Raw genomic sequence first — 6,000 nt, forward strand, 5'->3', positions numbered from 1 at the left:
ATGGCTACGCTAATGCAAACCTATCACCAAGTTTTCTTGGCAAATTTCTTCAAAGGAGATTTGCCAAAAAGCAATACAAAGAGAAGTAATAAAATTTCAGCTTCATTAGCAACAGAAAAGTAACTTCCTCTGAGATTCAGGTTGTACCTGTCCTGCACAAAGATAACTGTCCCATTCTTAGGCAGAGAACTTGAATTTCTCAAGAAGTCTCTGTACAGTTACATCTGAAAAAAAAAACTTTAGGGGTGTTGTATTGCCTGATGAAGAATCCAGTGAAGCATGAAAAGCTTGCATGATACATTTTGTGCTTTTTGGTTGGCCAATAAAATGATCACTGTTTTGTGGCTTTTATTACATTTTGCTGTATACCCTTGAATACCTTTTCTAGATTTGACCATGCATACAGCAACAGTTATTCATCTACGGGTATAGGAGTTTGTCAAAAAAAGTCATTTTGATTGCATAAATCTGGAAGGTGGTCTAAAAAATGCAAAACCTAAACTAATTTTGGACAGCATGTCTGAAGGAGCTTTGTTTAGGTATGATCATCTAAGGAGGGACAGCTCTCTAGCCCTTCTCCTCTGTCAAAGGCCCGTTACAGACGGGCCTTAAAGTGCGCGCTCCGTGCATGCTAGGGTTAGAAAGGGGCGTCCTTTCTGGATGCCCCCAACCCTAGCACGCGTGGAATGCACACAAAATGGCGGCGGCCGTTCCACATGGCTGCCGCCATTACAACATCACGACCGCGCCACCTCTATACAAGGCAGCGCGGACGTGACATTGTCACGCCGTGCCAGGGCGAATAGTGTGCCCCTTCCCTGGTCGCAAAAGGAACTCTGAAACGGAGCTCCTTTTCCGTTTGCGTCGCTGGCCACAGCCTTCAGACGGCTGCACCCAGCGACACAGAGGAGAAAGGGGCCAAGCAGCCCCTTTCTCCTCCTCCCCGCTGCCGCGGGGTGTCTTTGGGACTTGAAGCCCCAAGGACACCCCTTTCCAGGCTGCGGGGAAGAGGCCTTTTGCCGCTTCCCCGCAGTCTGGAAAGTGGCGGATCGGGGCCTCAGCGGCTGCTGCTCTGGCCACTGAGGCCCCAATCTGGCTGGGAAAGGGGCGGGTGCAGGCCGCCGCTTTTTGGCAGTCTGTAACCCGCCTAAGTCTCTAATCATTCTCCTTATGTGGGTATTCTTTTTCTAAAGTAGACAGGTTCTTTATATTTATCCAGAATACTGTTTTTTCTAGCATTCTGTATCAGATGGGAGCTTCTGTATGTAGAGAAGGCTGTCCTCTTTCAAAAGATGCCCTCCCCCTGAGGGGTGTGTGGCTGAAATGTAGATGGGGGTTGTAGTAGACTACCTTACTCATATCATTTCATATTTCTTTTGTAACCTAAGTAAGGCTAGTAAATATGAAAAAAGGCCTCTCTGCTCCCTTCACTTTAGGATGCATTTTAAAGAAGAGCCTCTAAGAATGTTCTCAGAGCTTAGGCAGATTCATTAGGGAATATTCCTCGTTTCAGCATGTTGGTTTAGAGTATAACCCCATTAAGAGTCCAATAGTCTCTTGGGCCTAAATCTAACACACAATTAGTTATGCTAAACTAGATAAGCTCATTGATTTTTATGTGCTTAAAATGGGTAACTCTGTGTAGAATTTAAGCCATGATATTGTGAATTGACCAGAAATCTAGGTGCTCTTGACTATTTATATCTGTAGCCTGAAGAGAGAGAGAGAGAGAAAGAGAGAGAGAGAGAGAGTAGACAGTTTTAATCTCAGGATATAAAGTAGTGAGGAATCCCCAAAACCATGGTCTCATCAGTTCTGTACCTATGACCTCAAGTGTGCCCACTATCAAAGTTGTCTTTTCTTTTCATTCAGACTCTCTTTTCAACTGTTTCTCTGCCCTTCTTACTTATCCTGTGCCCCTTTTAGTATATGCAAAAAATAAAAATAATAAAAAAAAACCTCATCTATAATGGATTGTTCTAAGCACACTTATATAAATAAGGCTGAGGCAGGAGTCTAGAAATTCAAATAAAGCTGCTATTACTGTCCTTTTCCTGGCTCTGGACAGGGCCTTTTGCTTGCATGCCCATCTTTATTCCTGAGGCTTCAATGTGAGGAAACCTTGATGGAACATTAACTGTGTAACTATAATTTTTTGTCTTAAAGTCGGAAGTAGATGGGAAAGTGTCTAGGAAAGCAGTTCTTAAACTGTCCCACCCTCTCATGAACCAAGGTTTACCTGCCTTTCCCTTTCTTGTTGCTAGTTAGCCTACACCACTTGGCCTTCATTACTAGGGCCTGATACAGACAGGCCAAAATAAAGCTGCTTCAGGCCACTTTGGAGATATGCTGTTTAAATGATGCATGCACCCTAAGAGTCCAGAAGCTGCACCAAAGCTGCACTCCAGCCCTTATGCATCATATAAAGAGCATACCTCCAAAGTGGCCCAAAGCAGCTTTATTTTGGCCTGTCTGTATGGGGCCATAGTTTTACAAGATATTTAACCTTCTTTGTCCCACAAAACTCCAAACCCAGGATTCTGTAGGATGGAGCTGTGTCAGTTAAAGTTGTGTTAAACTATATTATTTCTACAGTGTAGATTCACCCTCAGCCCCCTATGCTACGGAGATGCTTTTAGCTGGAGAGATGCAACTGTTAATACTCTATTTCCATGGTACACACAATCCATTTCACCCTTGAATTGCACTTTTTTTTCTGACTGGAAAAAAAGCTGGAAGAAATTGTACAAAAACCAAGGAAGGTTCCAAATGGAATTGCCTGAACCTGTTGTAAAAATCCATGAAAGAGGCAGAGTGATAGCATCATTCATGTATTTTCTGGAAACACCTGCAGTAAATCACCTTTATTTTAAACTAGTTAAAGCTGTGACGGCAAGGAGAAATTTCAGTCACACTAGAAGGAAAGTAGTGGCTGGAATTACTAAAGATAAAGAGTTCAGAAGATATCAAATTCCTGGTAATCTCAGCATATTATTTATACAGTGATTTGTTTGGAAACCTGAGCCTTTTTAGTTAGCAGTATACTTCTCTCAGTCGCTTGAAAGAATTGATTATGCTGCAATCCTACTATGTCTACTTAGCATGAGGTATGATCAAAGGACTTCAATAGGATCTCCAGGTAAGACAGATTTCGTAAAACTGATTTAAAATAATTTGTCCTGTTCCATATTACTATGTTTGAAAAGTAGCCCATTGAAATTAGTTGGTGCAGTAATGAAAACAAGTAACTTAGGCACTCTCTAGAAGGGCCCTGTGGGGCGTTGTCATCACGTGCGAGGGGCGGTGCTTTCAGGCGCCCCTCACACGTGACAAGGGCATCAAAATGGTGGTTCCCCGTACATACAGGTGCTGTCATTTTGACGTGATGCATGCCTAGCATCCGCACATCTCAGTGCCTTTGTGACGCCGCAAATGCGCCATTGGCGCCTTGCAGCGTCACAACTGTGCCAGAAAAAGAAGCTGCTTTTTGCTGCACAAGGGAGCCATGCGGTTTGTCCACTGCAGCTCCCTTGCACAGCAAATTGGGCGGCGGGAGACCACCCTTTTGGGTGGTCTATATCCTGCCTTAGGTGACTTGCTGTACTTCTCATTGCTTTTCCATTCTTTTCATTTTCTGTAGGGAAAATAACTGAAAAATAAAAACTGGGAGGAAAACGTCCTGGCAACACACATACACACAATGTCCTTTATAAGGAATTTTGAAAAGTCATACCTGAAACTGCTACATGTTATATCAATGAAATAATTTTGCTTCTATTCATTTTGTTTTTTTTTAAATATGGCTTTGTTAAACCATTGCTACCCTAAAATGACTAGTTACTGTTGTTACTCCATATTTATAAGCTCTGGACTATCCTAAACAGTTATTTTAATCTATTATTATATACAGAGGTATAGCCCTGCTAATGTGGTGCAGTAAAGAGAACAATGGAGGGCTGTTTTGTCTTGTGAAGTCACTGGCTTTCATGGCCAACATCCATAGTTTTTTGTGGGTTTTTCAGGCTATGTGGCCATGTTCTAGAAGATGTTATTACTGACATTTCACCAGCATCTGTGGCTGGCATCTTTAGAGAATGGCTTCTCTGAAGATGCCAGCCACAAATGCTGATGAAACATCAGGAATAACATCTTCTAGAACAGGGGCACATAGCCTGAAAACTCACAAAAAAACCCTATGTTTTGTCTTGCTTTGTTTTTGTTTTGTGATGTTTAACACACATAATTTGACTTAAATTTTTATGGAGAGTCTTCACACAAGCTTATAACATAATATAAATGCCTTAATCTTTATAGTGTGAAAAGACTCTCTGTTGTTGTTGTACGGGTTTCCTTTATCATGCACTTCCTATATTTATGAAATATTGGAAATACTGCTTTGCATGGTTTGTTCCCTGTTAAAACCTGCTATGTGACCATTTATTAGGATAACAACCTTTGTCTGTCTTTAAGAGTTATGATTGAATCTGACATTTTATAACAAAGACTATGTAGTCTCAAGTGCTTGGAAAAAGTTATATGCACATTGATATCACCTTCACCCCAGATACAGCCAGTGTGATTTATCCAGGTAAAAATGCAAAGAATTGGAATTTACTTTTGAGGAAACTGACATAACCAGACTGTTGTGATTCTGTTTAATTCTGTATAAGCAGCAGCAGTGCAATTAACTTAGTGTTGATTATCATCCATTCCTTTTGTTTCATTGGAGCTGGAAATGTTAGTTGTCCTTGTCTGTAATCATGTTGTCTCACTGGTCAGCAAAAAAATTCTTCAGTCTGCATGGTGAGTTTCTGTTGGCAGCTTGCTTGCCATTTGGCATGACCTGCAATCACGTGGAGAGCATTTATGGCATTGTACGCAGGACCAAGGTCTGCCAAGCAACCTCTCTTGCTGCTTTTGTGCCGCTGGCTCACATATTTTTAATTTGGAAAGTGTTTGAAGGTCTGAGTGGTGTGGTATATTAATCCTACCAGGATTTTTCTTTGAGTATGTTTGTTGAATTGATTTTGTTTATGATTTCATTGTTGCTCAATATTTGGTAAGCTGCTTTGAAAATCTTCCAAATGGTGGATTATAAAACAAACACAACATGGACAGGTGTGCTGGACCACAGTTCTGGCCCAAATGTTGTACTAGCAATTAAAATCATCATCTTCATAGTGTGGTTTCTACATATTTATATTGTAATAGGGTGTTATTAAGCTTTCCACTTACCGAAATGCTGGGGTGGAGGCTAGTGGTGCTGGCAGTCTCTCTGGTTCAAATAATATCCCATGCTAACTCACTATTCTGTGGTTAGTAAATGTATGGTCTAAAAGAGTGATGGAACCTTGTACATAATGGTTTTGACTTTTGATGCCATTTGAAGGGTCAGACAGAATAAGTTCATAATGCCTGATTCCTATTAAAGGTGTAATATATATTTTCTTTGACATGAAGACTCAGGACATTATCAAATGAGCCTCAGTGTCACTGCAGTCATGTTAGTATATGGAAACATATTGGTTTGGGAGCATTCAGTTATTACTTATATCTATAGTAGTGAGGAGGTGCTGTGTTTGTCATACAATGACATTCCTTTCTTTCACACCCTGCCTTTCTGCCCTATGCACTGCCCAGTGTACTTTTCAGGCTTATTTTATTTTTAATGACATTCCAAAGTTATGCTAATGCAATTTCATTTTAAAAAGAAAAAGAAACAAAAAGAAAATAGCCTGTTTGGGAATAGCGAGGTGGAGGGAAATGGAGGAGAGGAGGAGACGCTGACACCACATTACTGCTAGTATCAGAACTGCCCATGGAAGGATGTTTCAAATCTGTGGCGTAATGGAAAAGCAGCAGGGAGTTCCAACTGATGGAAAGTGACACTAACAGTGCTTCACAGGCCCAGCAGTGATGGGACAGAGACAACATTGTGTGTTTGGTATTTTCAAAAATGCTATTTTCCAAGTTTCCAGTTTGAAAGCCTTGTGTGATAAT

At 41.0% G+C, this 6,000-nt stretch overlaps 1 protein-coding gene across 7 annotated transcripts in view; it reads left to right on the forward strand.

Annotated features, from left to right (window-relative positions):
* PCDH9 (protocadherin 9) overlaps nt 1-6,000 on the forward strand; it is a 1,031,874-nt gene that overhangs the window by 34,388 nt on the left and 991,486 nt on the right. The window lies entirely within an intron of this gene.

This window comes from Sceloporus undulatus, chromosome 3 (assembly GCF_019175285.1).
Source record: "Sceloporus undulatus isolate JIND9_A2432 ecotype Alabama chromosome 3, SceUnd_v1.1, whole genome shotgun sequence".
Taxonomy (NCBI): Eukaryota; Metazoa; Chordata; class Lepidosauria; order Squamata; family Phrynosomatidae; genus Sceloporus; species Sceloporus undulatus.